The sequence below is a fragment of the Rhea americana genome, unplaced genomic scaffold, assembly GCF_003343005.1.
Source record: "Rhea americana isolate MKP2758 unplaced genomic scaffold, rheAme1 scaffold_123, whole genome shotgun sequence".
NCBI lineage: Eukaryota > Metazoa > Chordata > Aves > Rheiformes > Rheidae > Rhea > Rhea americana.
Window position 1 is genome coordinate 191287 of NW_028185295.1, and position 17918 is coordinate 209204.

General features: G+C 37.1%; 1 long non-coding RNA gene across 1 annotated transcript in view; it reads left to right on the forward strand.

Moving 5' to 3' along the window:
- Positions 1-12989: 12989 nt before the first annotated feature.
- LOC146600295 (uncharacterized) overlaps positions 12990-17918 on the forward strand; it is an 8348-nt gene continuing 3419 nt past the window's right edge. The window contains exons 1-2 of the long non-coding RNA XR_014898314.1: positions 12990-13011; positions 13749-13850. This is a non-coding gene — a long non-coding RNA (uncharacterized LOC146600295). The remainder of the gene's footprint in view (positions 13012-13748; positions 13851-17918) is intronic.

Sequence of the window (17918 nt, forward strand, 5' to 3'; positions counted from 1 at the left end):
AGGTAAGTAAGTCCATTAGCAAATGTTTTGGGAGTTGTCTAGTACTATTCATGATGTCAGTTTTCACTAATACATCAATCTTAAACATTTGTTTCCTGTTCTGCAGCAATTGTTTCAGGATGAACTGTATTAAACTAAGGTAACTGAATGGTATAACTGTTTTTGAGATAGATGGGTACATGCCTAGCTAGTCACAGATTTTTACTGTAAATGTGTAAAATGATATTTCAAATCCCTTAATTTTTGTCAGCAGTTGTGTATTGCTTCCATTTTCAATTGCAGATTTTTGCACTCTGTTTCTGTGTGTTATCAYCTCACTGGTGTGACTTTCGTGAAATGCCTTCTAGTGTAGAACACTGTCTATTCAATGGTTAAAGGATAGTATTCAGTTATGGTGAGGTAGTCAGTGCAGTACCTACATTGAACACAAATTACCTGAGAGGATATAGATGAAGCAACTGTACAGAGGCATCACTGCTATGTGCTGCAGAAATGATATCTGTGCCAACCCCTCTAAATGCTCTGGAGTAAACCATGATAGGGAAATGGCAAGAGGACGCAAGAGATAGATAGGTGGTCACTTCCAGCAAATCAGTCAGTGCTGAGGTAAAGAACCAAAATATTACAGATCCTTGAGTATTCATCTCTTGAAACTTTTAGGATATTTTTGATTTTTTTGTTTTGTTTCGTTTTAATGAAAACACACCGGATAAGTGTGTTTCTGTTGGGTTGTGAAAAAGTGCAAAAGTTTCCTTGGAGTAGTCCTACCCAATCTTAAAAAATGTATACTTTATTTGACCATGAATTAGGCTGTCAGCCCCAAGTACTCTGCAGTACTTTAATTCAGAAGTTTGGTTTAGCAGTTTTTATAAACATCTGTATGTCTCTACCTAATAAATTACTCATTGTACCTTACAGCAAAATGGTAATGTCTGTAATAGTACTGCAGTGTAGTAACTAAGTGAATGAATAATACATGTCTGTTTTGTGGTAAGTACAATGAAATGCTGCTTCCTTTCACTTTCGGTGCATCAGATGTGCAATTACTGTATAATTAAGTTCAGCTTGCCTGACTGGTGACTGACGTTCCCACACTGCTGTTCTATATTGACTACTCAAGCACACCAAGTATCTTGTAGAACAAAATTTCAAGTGGAAGATATGCAGACAACTACTTTAGCACATTTCATGAGCCAAAATGGYTTCTGTCTCAGTTTCTTCTACCACAGGTGGGCAAGATACACTTGTGAGAATACGTGTGAACTGAAAGACCCAGTAAGCCAAGGAAGTTCTTCAATCAGAGTAATCACAATAATGTATGAATGTGCAAAAATGAGGGCCTGATGGTTAGAATGAATGCAGTTTAATCTCTTCCATGATATAATTTCTATCTTTTGTTTCTTCATTTAAATGAGAATACACCCGTTTGTCAACTGACAAAGAGTTCCATACTGCGTTTGCAATTCTAAATGGCTGAGCCCTGTGAATCATTCTGTAAGAGATGAGTAAGTGAATCTCAAGGGAAGGAAATCCTCTAATCAGATTGATATAGCCTGTCCCTCACTGCAGCTCTGAAATCACTACTGAGCAAAATTATTTTTGTTTAAAAGAAACCTGTAATTGTTTTAAAAAAATAGTTAATAGCCCCTTTAATTCAAAAGGGGCTGTGCGTGAGAATTCAAGAAGATCTAACAGTTAACTTTGAAAATACCTTTAATCTGGGGAAATTGTTTTTGCACTGATAAGGCAATTAAGATTTACCACACTGAAGGGTTTTATAGTGCCATTATAGTCAAGAAATAGTAGATTTAAACTTTRCTGGGTGTTCCTAGTTATGAATGTTTCAAATACAGATCCAGATGACTTTCTGGAAAAGTGGAGGACACAACAGTTGAATCTTACTTTTTCAAGTTTTTGTAAAATGACTAGAAATGAGATGCAAAGTGATGTCCAAATTTTAGTGATAAAATTTGATTTGTAAAAAATGATTTTTACTGTACTATTTGTGTTACTAGGAAACTGTGAATGGATTGTGTAGTTGCAATAAAACCACTGTTTTTCACAATGTCAAAATAAGCAGCATTCCCCAAGTCCACATAAAGGGCAAATAAGAGAATCCTGTTTCAAAATTCTTTAATTCAATCAACATTCAGTGGGTATGACGTTCTATTTTCTTCTGTCATTTTCAGGGGTTTTCAATGAGGCTTGTCCTGGCAGCCTTGAACTCAGGTAGGAGTTTTGCCATTCATTTCAGCCCATAATAAAGAGCTTTTCTAAGGAAATAAACACAAAATGGTTAAAAAAAATTTACATGTGGACTTCTAAAATTTGTTTTGGTCCAGATTTGTTAAATTTAAAATGCAAAGATTTTTACTCAGCACCCAAGTTTTCAAGTCAGAAACTGACATAAGCTAACTTTCCCAGCTCCCAAAAGTTTGAATCAGAAAATACAATAAGTCTATAATTAAATGTTTTGCTTTGTTTGAAAGAAGTCCAGAGGATTCTTTAAAATGTCAGTAAAAACAATTCTTGACGAATTCTGTTTACAATGTGTAGAACTAAAACATATGCATAAATTTTTGAAGGCTCAAGGACCTGGTTATAGTTCTCTACGATTCTGAACTATGCAGCTGAAGTTATGCAAAAGAAGGCTGGTTGTGCCACAGTCAGGAAATTTTTAACTACTATATTTACTGACAGAAAAAGAGAGGTGCAAAAATCAGAATAAATTAATAAATATTATTTTTAAATGGGTCAAGATTTTCTCTTCTGGTCATATTGGGTTAAGAAATATTAGAAATYAAATGCCAATTTTAGGATCAATTAATATGAAAAATTTGGTATTAGATTAAATCAGTATTTCTCCCAGGAATGGAGAAACTACATTTTTCTGTCATTTCAAAGCAACTAATACAAATTTATAGAAGAAATTCTTGTTAACCATCTTTGAGTGAGCATCATGAAGTTTCACATAACGAAATTTTTTCCCATTTCCACTATTCTGGTTGTCAACATGATCCRTTTTCTGTAATGGTAATGCCTCCAAATAGTTGTGTAATCAACACGTTCCATTAGTACACTTCTTGTGACCTTGCCAAGGTCACAAGAAGCATACTAAAGATTTTGAATGATAATGTGTAATAATGGGTTGTTATGCACTGAAGTATTCATGGTCAAGAAATCCTTCTTGTAGTAGATGAAAGTTTATTTTGCAGATTTAATAATCAAAATAAACTTCCATCTACTTCCATATATATATATGTTTCTGTTTTCATATATATATATATATATGGGGAGGTAGGGATGGGCAGTGTGTAATAATATTAGATATTCTCTTTTATTAAAATTATTATTGCCATTAATATCAAATCACYATTAAGCTGTGATAAGAGACCCCTTGCACAAACAAGCAGAGAACAAATCTTTCAAGCTTCTAATCTCTGGCTCTTCTGTCTATGTTAATTTGCATTCATTTTCAGGATGTTTATCAATTAAATATTCACCTGAATAAAATACTTGCAGAAACATGATTTCATGTTAGTTACTTCCACAGGCTATGCACACCTTAGATAAAAAAATCTTTTTGTGCATTTTACATGTGTTAGTGCTCATACTGTTGTTGGAGTTGTATAGGAGACCCTGAATAGTCTTCTTTGCTCTAGCTTTAACTCCTTGCTCTGCTTTAGAGCACTCATTACATTAAATAAACATTTCCTTACAGGCTCTTCTGCCTCACTTGTGTGGCTTAACAAAGCTGACTTCATTTCTGAAAGCTCTCTCTCTGATGAACGTAAAATTAAAAACATGTTTATGTGGTGGCTGTTTGGAGAACTTCAGGGACTTGTAAAATGCGTAGCCTGGTCTGACTAGTGGACAGAGAGCAAATAGGGTTATTGAAAGTGCAGGTTTAATAATCGCCTAGTTCTACATTTYGCCACCTAAAATTTCTAAAAATACTTGTACGCATATGCAATACATTATTCAGAGAAACCCCTCTAAGAACTTTGTTACCATTAGGAAACTTTTGAAGACAGTGAGGCAACTATTTATCTTGATTTTCTCCAGAACCGTATAAGAGGTCATCACATGTAAGTGAAAGGTGCTTTTTTAATATTGTTTTGTCTGCACCTCAGATTGTACTTATGCTTAAGTTTGAATTGTTTTCAAGTATTTCATCAAGGAGAAAACAATAAAAGCTACTGCTTGTAAGGAAGATGACAAAAATCAAGTACTTCGTCTTTCTGTGAAAAGGACATTGAATTCCACCTAACTATGAATGAGAAAAAGCTTAATTAAAGCTCTGGTGGATGCTGAAGTAGTCTTTTCTGAAAGCACATCGGGAAAGGGTAAATCTTTGATGATGCAGGCATATGCAATAATAACTAGCTTTTTGAGACCATCACTTCCTTCTTCTCTGGAAGAAAGTTTGATATCTTATATTCTGGATTTCTCTTAGACATTGGAAAGGCATGCAATTTATATACTTGAGCACCTTAAATGCTCTACAGCATAAGAGATCTTTTCAGTCACCATGCATAAAATGCTATATTGCAATTAAAAATATATTGCATTTGACTAATAATGATTTCCTCTTTATATATTTTCATAATGTATGCTATTTTCTACATACAAGAAGTGCACAACTGCTTGAACTGTTTCTAAGAAAATGAATAGCATCATAATAAGGAAAGAAAGTGCACAGTTCTAAGTCAAAGTTCACTTTGTGTTAACTTCATGTTAGAAATAAAACAAAAGTAAAATATAAACAAATGACAGGGTTAAAATGCATTTTATTTTTGTGGAGAATATGACATTAATAAGTAGGTAGAGAGAGAAGGGTTGGGTGTGCTTTTCAGTAGCTGCCATCTGGTAGCTATATAACACAGTTATGATGGTCAAGCAGGTGGTGATTAACCATGATTCAAAATGATGTTTCACAGCAGCTATCCACAGCAGGGAGTGAATCATGGCATTCAACAGTATTCTGATGGAATTCTCATGCTGGGAAAAATGAGGTGATTCACAACTGGTATGGGCAGGAGGGGCTGGAAGCACACCTCCTTTCAAAATTGTCGGTCTTGTTCAACCATCTGATGGGTTTGTAGGGTTGTCAGAAGAATGGTAGGAACTGTAGGAACAAGCTACTTTATGTTTTTTCGTTGGGATTTACATATATACACTGTATTGTTAAATACAATCATGAACTTTACTTTTTARCATCAAAATCATTCACTAAAGTGAAACAGATATACTAGGCAGAAGTACAAGAAAGCCCTCTTCAAATTGTTCCACTACAGAATTTCTTTTAGAAATATGACACTGGGCAGAGATGATCAAGAAAGTTAAGACAGAAAGAGTAATCTGGGCAAACTGTTGATCCATTACTCTCATCTCACTCTTTTGTTTAATTATTGAACAATTGGTACAAGAAAACATGATGCATAGATAAATGTAGAATGTGCAATCCAGCTTCCTTAAAAAGATAGGACATAGCTTAATTAACCAGATCTCTATGTTTTCTTCTGCAAAAGAGGACTGCAAGTCATCTAATCTGACTGAAAATCAATATAGCGTTTGTTATGGAAAATTTGGAGATTAGACACTAACATTCTGTAGCCATGAATATAAAAGTCAAGGGCTTTTTAGAAGAGATGGCGGAATGTTAGTACTACTCTACGCTATCCTGCAGATTCATTTAGAATATTATGTATGATTCTGGTCATCCATGTAAAAGAAAAATTAATATATGCTGGAGCAGGCATAGAATAACAGAATGATCAGAGAATGGGCAAATTATCATACAAGAACAGAGCAAAATAGAGATGGAGGGAAGATATGATTCTACTTTATAAATACATCAAGGGGAATACCAGGGTAGGAGAAGATCTGAGACTGTGTTTGCACACAGAGAAATTGTATTAAACTGAGTGTACTTAGGGAAGAAATGATAGCACGTTTTAGATAAGAGGGGTTCTCCAACTCTTAAGGACAAGAGGCAGTGGGCACAAATTTAAATACAGGAGATTCAATTTAAATGTAAGAGAAATAAATTTGCCAAGAGAGGGTGTGGAGTCTCCATCCTTAGAGATATTCAGAACTTGACTGGATAAGACCYGGAGCAACCTGCTGTGGGTGACCCTGCTTGACCAGGGTGGGTGGACTAGATGATATCCAGAAGTCCCTTCCAACCCCAACCATTCTGTGATTCTGTAATTCCAAAAGCAATAGGAGATGTGCTTAAATGCTTAAATGCACCCAAGCAGCTTTCACCTGAAGCTTGATTAAATGATGACTAACCTGAGTGGTGTCATGGACAGAAGTCCATTTTGGTTCCTTCAAATCTTATATTGTTAGAACTGGAGGAAGAGAACATTCAGTTTCAGTATGGGAAGTAGGAAGAAAAACAAAAGAAATTAAGTATTTGCCTAAATATGAGCTAAAGAGGGGAATCATTTTCCTGCTTRCTCACAGAACTAGGTAGATTTATGCATAGATTTGCCGAAGTAATTCAGATATGTTCAGAAATTGATCATGATTTCTGTCAATTGATCATGATTCAGAATAAAATCCTGTTTTTCCCACTAATGCTCAGTATTTCTCTTTCTATATGCTACAGTGGTTCAAGAGTGGATAGCAATTATTTCAAAACATACAGCTCCCCTATTTGTCAAAGACACCACTGGTACTGAAATCAGTTGTCAGATCTTTAGAACAAGTAATACTCATTCTTTGATATTTCATGGAATTGACTTACAAAATTCCAGTTTTCTTTGAATTTAGTAACATGAAATAAGGAGCAATACTTGCTGAAGAGCTGTAATTTATTCTTTGTTAACTGCAGCTTAAACAAATCTTCTCTATTGTTTAATGAAAAGTTTTGGAGCAGAGAATCCTCTGGCCTTGCTCCAATATTAACCTTTCAGAGGTAACATTGTAGATACTAAAAAAAAAGAGAGAGAGARAGAAAATGACTAAAATGTATCTGTGGAGAAAGACAAAGCTTATCTTAAAAATACTAATGCTGTTGAAAATGCACTAGTTTTGTCTATCCATCTAAATGCCACAAAACACCAAAAGGTGCTATTTGTATTTTTATGCACAAGGACTGRTCAAAGGAGTTTATTTTAAATATGTATGCAGAAGTAAATTCTTTTTTTTCTTACAAGAATATTTCCTCTTTAATTGTCAGAGAGTATAGTAAACTCATAAACCCTTCCTTGTGACTTAGAGTCACCCAGYATAAACTATTTGAAGTTCTGGTGGAATTTCTTGGCCATTCAAATGCTATAAGCTCAAGTACTTTCTCCACCTCGTATAGCTCACTGAGCTTGCACTTCAGGGAATTTTGCTAACACTTCAGACTCTCTTGTGAGGACAAGCAGATCAATTAGATTGTACATTCACAGTTATGCCCAAGACAGAAAACGATGTTGGTGCAAAAGGGGGGAAATACATACGAGACGGCTGGCAAGGTTGCAGGCACAATTAAACTATTTTATTTTCCTTTGAACAAGCGAAATTGCAAAATTTTGCAGGGAGCAGAACACATTTGTTCTTCAGTATTTGTATTATTTTTAGCTGTATGCTCTGACATGGTCACTTTCTCTAATATTAGGTGCAGCTGCTACCTTAGCTTCTCTCTCAAAACTTTTCTGGGCTGTGTATTTTATTTTATTTTATATCTTTGATCAGAAGAACAAAGATTCCCTCCCAGCTAGTGCATACAAAAAACCGTGAACTTATGATTCATTTTCTTCATTATACAGCCTTCTCTCATAGAAGAGTCAGTGCTGCCTTTTCTCTTTCATTGCCAAACTTCTTTTGATTGAAGAAAGTCACCTAACCTTTCCAATACTTTACCTTATCAAAATACTACTTTGTTTCCAAGTGCTTGATTTTCATTCTATTCTGTCCCTGCTCTGAGCTACCAAGATCCGACAAGAACGTATGAGTCCTACAGCTCCTGCAATCCTTAGTCTGTATTTCCCTACCACAATACCACAATAATCATTTGCCTGATAATCCTCTCCCCTGCTTCCTGATCCTATTTGTACCGTACCTCACAGAATTTCTTCTTCAGCTGCTTCCAAGTCCTTAAACAGATTTGAGAGAGTAAGAGACCTATCACTTCTTCTCAGTCTTGTCCTCTCTTCCATGTCTCCMCATGGAGTTTTGCATTGTTGCATATTAAGTGCTGTGGCTTGTTTCCCTCCTCTCGCTTACACCTTCTACCTAGGAACTGCAACTCTACAAAGGTTTCCCCAAATCCTACTGACTGACCATATTTTCTTTTAAGTGGTCAGTTTCTCTAGTAGCATATACTCTTAACTCAGTCTTTTCTGTCCTGGCTACAAATTAATCACTCTCTCTCTCTCTCTCTCTTTTTTTTTCCCCCCAAATAGAACACTACTTACTTGAATACTAATTATTTAAACAAGTCTGTGCTTTGCTCCACAGAGTACACAGAGTAAGCCACCGACCATCTATCCCCTTGTACTTTTCATCCTACATTCATTCAGCAGTCAAGTCACTTTTTACTTCAGTCATTTAGTCATTTTTGGACACAATCATAATTTGCTTCTCTACAAGTTTAGTACAAGGTGGATAGTGTAAAATGTGAAGGCACAGTTAGATTTTCTTCCAGTGGACCAAGACTTAAAATGAGTGATCTTAATGTTTTCAATATAGCAGTTTATGAGAAAGCTTCTACAGGATCAGATCTAGGGTTTTTTGTTGTTCTTTTGTTCACATGTAAGAAAGAGTMTGCCCACATTGGTGATTTGAACAGTATTCTTTGTCATATTAGTGTTTTCATCATGCTCATTGAACTGCAATACCCTGTGTTGCAACTTTATGTTCTAATTTCTGATTTAGATAGGGTTTATTTATTGCTCAGTTTGCTTCATTCTAGGTCAACAGCTTTAGTGTATTTTAAGCGGGCCATGAAATACAAATGCACTTACACAGGAAAACATTTAACTAGTGTGATTCAAACAATTAATGTTACACCTTGTAGTGCCTGTATAAGCATAAACATCTCAATTTCTTTTGTTACCCTTGTTCATCAGATCAAGCAAAACTGGACCAAACCTATCCAAAGCCAGATAAGTCTGTGAGTTAATCCTTAGAGAGGACTGAGTTTACTTGGCCCAGGTCATCTTTACCCTTTTTAGGTTGCATCAACATTCAGATCAATGGAGACCCATGCAGGCTAAAGTTGAGGCAACTCGTCAGTTGACGAGTAAGCCTATATTTTGCATCTTAACATGGATGAACTGGAAGTATTGTGCCAAAATCAATGAACAAATACACCAGAGAATCTAGCAGAGTCTGAAGTACAGCATTTTATGCCTCCTTCTGGTCCCAGAAGGAATAGAGGTAGGCAGAATTCAATTAACAGAATAGCTTCAGGACACGATGAACAGTCATGACCATCAAAAACATAGGTTTTTGATGCTGGTAAAATGAGGAAGGGGTTGAAGAAGTGTATGTCATAACAAATGGGGTCAATTATAAGCTCGTTTCTCAAGTTTACCTCTTGTTTTACAGTATTCTCAAACATTGCTAGCCGAAAGAACGAGATATGCCTGTCTGTTACAAGAGTGCTACATACTGTCCACTAGAAACCATGTTAGATTTATTGAAGTGCCTTTAATCTTCGAGGATATTTCCCTTTTCCACACCTTTTTAATCATTTGATTTGGTAAGCATTTGTTTTCTCTTATTGTGCTCGCACTTCCATTTGTCTACATCTTAGTTTTGCTTTTATTCTATATATGTTTTCCCCTGCAAAAACATCTTTCTAACAGGTAAAATTTAATAAAAGCAGTCTTCAAAAATCAGGTTTCTGCTCAAAAATTTCCATTTAYTGTAGAAAGTTAAACTGATCAAGAATCCTTTTGTACAGAGTGACATTCATGCCTTTTCCCTGACGTGGACCTGAGTTAAGATGTCTCCTWAAGTTCTAAAGCAAATGTTCGGGATAGGATGAGGGGAATTATAATGTTGAAATGAATAATAGGAAAAAGTAAGACTATTGGATTTGCCTAAAGTGGTAATAGGTGTTGGAGRTGTGCTTGATCTTGCCACTTAAGTGATGTTGGACAGCTTCCTGCATGACCTAGTAAAAGCAATAGAAAAAAAATGCATTTAAATTCTGCAGTAGGGCCTATTGACTTGTAATAGACCCCTGGGCCTGGGACAAGACTTTCGTTGGACTAATGCAGTCATGATTACTCTTCAAATAGAGAGTTTCTGCTAGTCTTGGGCTTTAGAAAAGTCTTCAGATTAAGAAAGAATAAAATACTGTTTTCTGTACCTTGCTGTTGCAAGCAAGACAAACTTGAACAGCCTAGACTTCCATTTCAAAATAAGTACACTTTCTTAAATTAATCAATTAGAAGTTACCATCCAAGTTACTAGCCCCAACTCATGCTTTTCTGATGYTCAGATATTTTTGCACTCATGCTCTATCTATAGAACCTGCTGAGCTGTGTGGTGAAGGAGAATCTCAGTTCTGATAATTGTGCAGCTTTTGTATAGGTGACATTTTGTGTCAGGCTGGAATCAATTTGACAGAGSTTTCTTCCTTTTATTCACTCCTTTATCTCGTTCGTAAAGGTTTAAACTACTGCCTTTAGGAAGAAGTCAAGTGAAGGACAAATTGTCAGTGTTGTTCTAGAGCAACATTRTGATCGATGTATCTTTATAGCAAAATAATATACAAATTGGCATCATACTTGATGGACGCTGCATGGCAAGCTATAGAAGGAATGAATGAGTTACGTCAGGCCTGACTTTTTTCTACTTTTTAGTTAATATTACAAAGTCTAAAGTAATTATCCATTTGGCACTTCTCCTTGTGAGTCACTTGTCAATTCATAAGCCATTCAAACAATATATTACACACTGGATCATCTGTGAGAACTTCCTGGCATAGCTCTCCATCATTGAATTCAGTTTTTCAGGGTATACCAGTAGAATTTATCTAGATTGTGACTGGACCGGTGTTGTTTCCTTGCTATGTACTGCTGCATGTTTGTCAACTGCACCTATCATGTTTTCTGATGTGACTCATACTCCTTTCCAGAAAACAGACAGAGAACTGTGCTTCTTTTGGCATTACTTTTTGATGTTAGGAAAGGAAAATCGGTACTAATTTTGCAGTTKTACTTGGTATATCTAAATTTGTGTGAAAACCTGCTGTTTCAGCTAGAGGACATTTGTGTGTGCTATTTAGTTAGCTTTGTTTCCTGTGGTTTGGTTGCCTTTACTTATTAGGGGACCTGATTCACTGCAGATAGCAMCTGAAAGGTGTAAATTACAACCATATTGGCAGGAAGAACTTTCACTGTATTTTTACTAGTAAGGAAAAGCTAGAAAATTTTACTGAACATCAGCTTGTGCACTGAAGCCTCCTCAGAAACTTTGTCTTGCTGCATGTATGATGTCCTCCTAGGTTACTGAAGACTGACAAGCATACACACTGTTGAGGATACCTAGGTCTAGGCTAAACAAAAATCTCTCCATCAGAACATATTGTTATGAGTTGTTACGTTTTCTTCTTCCAGGAAGAAAATCCAAACAACTCTTGATATTGTAACTAGACATGGAAATTAAGCCTGTGAGAAAATGTGAGCCTAACATTTAACAGTATGAGTAGATGACAAAGTACTACAAGGTAAGCTGATGGTGTACTCTATAAAAAAAATGTTGTCTCCAAAATAAACTCAAATAATTCTAAGATGCAGTGMAGGAAGAATTAGAAAATAAGAAAAGTTCATAACAGTTACCCTATGGGAATCAGAAAACTTATTTACAGGGCTGTAGCTCTACTTTTGCTGAAGATAACCTTTATCGAGGATAAACCAAGTCTCTGGACAGCTTGTTTTAGGAAAACTTAGGAACTGTTTTTGTAGCCTACCCTTTCCTTTGGCAGCACCTTTGTAGCCCTATTCCTGCTGGAACTCTGGGATTTCTCTCATCAGACCCTAACACTAACCATAGGTCTACACACTGGCTTGGTTCAGGTTTAGAATTAATTTTGGAAGMCCAAATTATAGTGAGTGTTAGAAGAGGCCACTGATGGGAAGGGTGGACTGCAGAAAGAATTCTCCCCTGCAGTTTTATTCCACTGGGGTACAGGTAAGGAGCTTGGACTGAGGCTCAGCACTCCTCAAGGAGCAGAGTTCAGGTTAAGGTTAGAAACTGTGTTGGGAGAAAGACAAAACCTAAAGCTCTAGTGGGAATGGGACTGCAAAGGGATGCCAAATAAAGGACTTTGCTGCAAAAGCTTTTCCCCTGAGAAATCTTTCATTTTGTGCTGGGCTTGGGAACTTGGACTAAGGTTTCGTCTCTACTAAAGGTTAAGGTTCACAACAGCTCTAGTGTTGTGAGAGTGACAACCTACAGCTCCATCTTAAGTGAGGCTGCAAAGTGACTGCSAAAGATAGGGCCAGCTGCAAAGGGGTTTTTCCCCTCACAATTTCTTCCTATTGTACTGGGCTGAAGGCTAAAGCTTAGATGACAGGAACACCTAGATTTGAGTTTGGAAGGGAGACAAAGCCTGAAGCTCCAGCTGGAGTAGAGCTGCAAAGGTCCTGTTAGAGTAAAGAGCAGGCTACAAAATGATTCTCCTCTTATGGTTATGTTCATCTGGGTCACAGCTGTACAGAGCTGTGTACAGAATGTTTGACCTGCCTTTTGGTGACTGTTAGGTTGCTTGCCTCACGGTTGTCTCATGTTAGTGAAGCTGGAGAACTCTTACAGAACTTATATCTTAGTTGTCATAAGTCATCATAACAACAATTCTGTTCATACCCGCTGAACTCCACTGAGCTGTACATCTTATTACATTACTAAAGCCAATGACRTTATCAGGTTCACACTAGTGATAGCCACCATCTGTTATATTTTGTAGCCCGTGAAGAAAATCGGCTGTACATCTAATCATCTTGTTTTACGTTATGGTATTTACTTCAGAGGGTTTTCRTGGAACTGTATGATTTCTAAGTAAGTACAAGATGTCATTGTAGTTGTCTATTCTGAAGGGAAGAAAGTTATCTAAGAGATTCAGTTCTCTGCTTTGATACTTTATTATTCAAAGTACAAATACTTTTAGTATTTAGTCATTAACATATATAAGTAGATACTTATGTGGTGACACAAAATTCTGTTATAATTTGTCACTTCTGTTGGCATACTGGAACTTTGCCCTCTCTCTTGCATTTCCTTTTAATTAATATAGATTTTCACTTTAATAGAGTTCATAGATTTTTATCAAAGCTTTTCTACAGAAGCCTGACAGTTTTAATGTTTCSTTTTACCTTTTAACAGATGTAATTTCAGTGCATGGTGGAAATGTTAACTAATGTTTTCTTTTTTATGTAATTCATAGAAGTATATTTTAACAAACAATAAATGAAATGCAGATTTACCTGCTGACAAGTTATTGGTCAAGATTGGAGACTTGAATATATTAGACTGTTACTTCTCTTTGGTTTATGCTTAAATCTATAACTCCATTTTGTAATTCTTTTCCAGATTTTTTTCCAGTATTAGCTGTTTGTTTATAAAATAATTAAAAATCAATTTTAGGGCATTATTCAGAAATAGGAAAAAAGTACCAAGTTTGATTGTGGGAAGGAGAAATGTTTTATCAGTCGTACAGAACTTCTTCTGAAATTAAGAAAATTCCAAGTATAATTTGCCATGYTTTATTCATTTTTATTCATCTCAATTTTCCTTAGCAGCCCCTGGAACTGAAGAAACAAGTGCCAAAAACTCATGCAAAAAAAGTATTTTTAYTTTATTTCTAGACAGAATGCACACAAGGAACACTAAAAATCTTGGTAAGATGTTTTTTATTTCATTTTCTTTTTTTAAATAAAAGCGGTGAAAATGAAATGGCTAACTTACAAAACAGTTTTTCTTCCTTGTGCAAGTCAAAGAGCCTATGAAACCTGAAATTTGTGTACATTCCGAAAAAGGACAGACATCAGACCATGCAAGTAGAACAAAATGTCAAATGTCATTTGGGGGTAAAATTTAAAGTAATATGTTTTAACTCTAATGTGTGTTAACTATATCTGAAAATAATGTTTGAAAATCAAACTCATTTCTTAAGAATATGCTGAAGCCTCTTATGTAACACTGTCCATTTTTTGGTCATTCTGTTTAGCAGCAATGGTGGTAATCATGTTAGGTTTAGATTGRCATTATGAAGATTAACACTCCATTGGTATGAATTAGGAAATTAAAATTGATCTTGAGCACTCTAAAGTATGACAGGGCCAAAGGAGGATAGCACTCAAGCTTTTAGGATGCCCAAGTGTTAAGATGGGAGGTTTAAAACTTCAGCAGTTTTGGTTTTCTGCCACATGCCTATCAGATCATTTTTTATAGGACATCTGGGCTGCATCACACTGCCTTTTTCTAACACTGGAGACCAGGTGATTAAGATTTTCTCCCTACTGGAAGACTCTCTATTACTGTAATAGGTCATAAKTAGGCAGAAGGCATTCCTACTCTCTGTACACAGAGAAACTGGTATCCTGACTCCYATGCTCTGCTCAAGTGAACAGTATCTATAAACTATTCCAAAGTAGGCCCTTACCTCTCTAGGCATTTTTGAATTCTCATCTTTGTGATATTGTGTCTCTTTAGTTTTCTCTGGCCTGATATGTAGATGAACTCAGTATATGAATTGCTCAGAGTTAGGTACTCATAGCTCAGTGATGCAGCTGAGAGAGTGAATCAAATCCTTAGTTATGTTAGCACGGGAAAAGCATCAGTGTGATCCTGATATTATCCCCATATATGGAATAAGTGAGACAAATGAGTCAAGTTTTGCTTCTAACTGGTGTTAAAAGTGGGGAGTTATTCAGAATAAGAACTACGTGATCTGAGTTCCAAAAAACGTGTCTTTTTATTAGAGGCCTAACCACTGTAACATACAATTTTTTCCAAATAAAGATTAAGAAACTGTTCAAATGTACTTCATAGCAGATGATCATTTAGTAGCAAAAAGCAGCAGAGAAAAGACCCAGAGATTACAAATAAACTACAAATATTTAGGAGTGGGGGTTACTGATATCTGTAACAGATTGTCTAGTTACGTGATAGATTATGAATTACTTCTAGTCCTGAAACTGAGCTAGGTCCATCTTTGCCTGTAACCCATAATTTTTTTGTGCATTTCTGCACATGAAAATCATCAATCTATTATTTATATGTAAAAGTGGTCTTATTTTCATCAAGTCAGATTGTGCACCATTTGCTCCCAATCATGAAGRGCAATAGAGTATCAGTACTCATATGACCGTCTGCAAACAATCCTGGACAACATATTCCAGGTGACCCTGCTTGAGCAGGGGGGTTGGATTAGATGATCTCCAGAGGTCCCTTCCAACTTCAATCATTCTGTGATTCTGTGATTATGCTTTTAAAAATGATGCATCTAATTCTAAACAGAATTTTACTAAACTGTTTGCCAGATCCCTGTATGGGATAATGTCTTCTTAGAAAARGGAAAATATAAAAAGTCATTTTGTTATATGGGGAAAAAATTATCTGCTTTTAAATTGTCAGGTACATGTTATCCTATGTGGTTATGAATGCTGAAGAAGATTGCCTCTMTACAGAATGCAGTTATTCATTTTAGCCTGCCTTCAGCAGACTTCAGTTATAAAAAAATCAGTCATGAATTAAACTGTCAGTGATATTGTTGAGCGTCACCTTTTGGAGAACTTTCCTGACTGGTTCCATTCTACTTTAGTCTTTCACTTTTTATTGACTGTCTCTTTTTCACTTTGCCATTTCACTGTTGTGTTAATGAGCTTTTCTTCTATCTGAGATTATTATTGTGCATATTTCTGCTTTTGGGCCAAAACTCAACTAAAACCACGTACTTTCTGCCTTTTCCAACACCTAGTCATTTTCTTATTTTCTTATTTTGATTTTTGATGTTTGAAAAAAAATACATACAGGAAGCTTGTAAGACATTGTGATGACCCCCACTAGTCAGAAGAGTGGGGGCACTTTATACTCATGTAGTTAAGCCTGCAATTTTTTTTCATATTTTCTGAAAAAACAAGGTGTCATTTTGAGATCTATCCTTCTGAATCCTATTTCAGGGTTATGTTTATTATGAATGACTAATGGTCAAGTAAGGAAGTAGTGGATGGGGCTGGCAACCAAAGGATCTGGGGCTGAAAGGGAGTCACCTCAATCATATGCATGTAAATAGGAAGTGCCTACAGGACCACATAAAGGGGAAAGTTCTCATGCCCTTTCTAGGAAGATAACATGCTAGGATGCCTCTCTGAAGCACATGTACATTACATGTGCTTCTGAAGCACCCGGCATGGGGAACAAAAAGGAGGAATATCTGTGTCTGTGTGCAGTTACAGGGCTATGATCTGATGGGGATCATGGCGACACAGTGGAATAGCTCACAGGAGTGAGCTATCACATGCTGCAATGGATGGATAGAGGGTCTTTAGGAAGGACAGTCCAGGAAGACAAGGAGGAGGAGTTGCCATTGATGTGAGAGAGCACCTGGAATGCCTGGAGCTCTGCCTGGAGACATGTGAGGGTTTAGCTGAAAGCTGATGGGTCAGGATCAGTGGGCAGACCAGCACGAGTGACACTGTAGTGGGTGTCTGCTATAGACCACCTGACCAGGAAGAAAAATTAGATGAGGCCTTCTTGAGATAAGTGGAAGATGCTTCATGTTTGCAGCTACTGGTCCTCCTGGGGGCTTTAACTACCCTAGTATCTGCTGGAGGGACAGCTCAGCAGGGCACAAGTAATCTAGAAGGTTTTTTTAATGCATTAATCCTAGCTCAGGTGATTGAGGAGCTGACAAGGAGAGGTACTCTGCTGGACCTTATCCTTACAGATAAGGAAGATGATGTGGAAGTCAGGGGCAGCCTTGGCTGCAGTGAGCATGAGATGGTGGAGTTCAGGACTGTGTGAGAAAGGAGCAGGGCAAAAGGCAGGATCATAACCCTGGCCTTCAGGAGAGCTGGCTTTGGCCTGTTGAGGGCCAGCTTGGAGGAATGTGATGGGATATGGCCCTCGAGGAAAGCAGGGTGCAAGRGATCTGGCTGATATTCATKGGTCACCTCCTCCAAGGTCAAGARTRGTCCATCCCAGCAAACCATAAATCAAACAGAGGTRACAGGAGGCCTGCCTGGATGAACAAGGAGCTCCTGACAAAACCTGGACACAAAAAGGTGGTGTTCAAGAGGTGGAAGCAGGGGCAGGTGATCCAGGAGGAATAGAGAGGCGCAGTTTGAGCATGCAGGGATGGGGCTAGGAGAGCTAAAGGCCACCTAGAGTTGAAACTGGCAAGAGATATTAAGGGCTTCTACAAATACAAAATCAGCGAAAGGAAGGCTAGGGAAAATGTGGTGCTGAAGGAGGATCTGGGAGACTACAGGCCAGCCATCCTCACCTTGATCCCTGGAAAGATGATGGAGCAGCTAATCCTGGCAACCATTTTCTGGCATGTGAAGGACAGAGAGGTGATTGGGAGTAGTCAGCATGGATTTATGAAGGGGAAATCATACTTAACCAACCTGATAACCTTCAAGGTTGGCCTGGTAGATGAGGAGAGAGCAGTGGATGTTGTTTATTTCAGTTTTAGATGATTTTGGCACTGTTTCCTGTGCCCTCAAAGACAAACTGATGAAGTGCAAGCTAGATAAGTGGTCAGAGAGGTGAACTGAAAAGTGGTTGAACTGCCAGGCTCATAGGGTTGTGATCAGCGGCATGAAGTCCAGCTAAAGGCCAGTACTTAGTGGTGTCCTCCAGGGGTCAATACTGAGCTCCGAACTGTTTAACGTATTCATTAATGACATGCACATGGGACAGAGTGTTCTCTCAGCAAGTTTTCTGATGATAAAAAAAAAAAA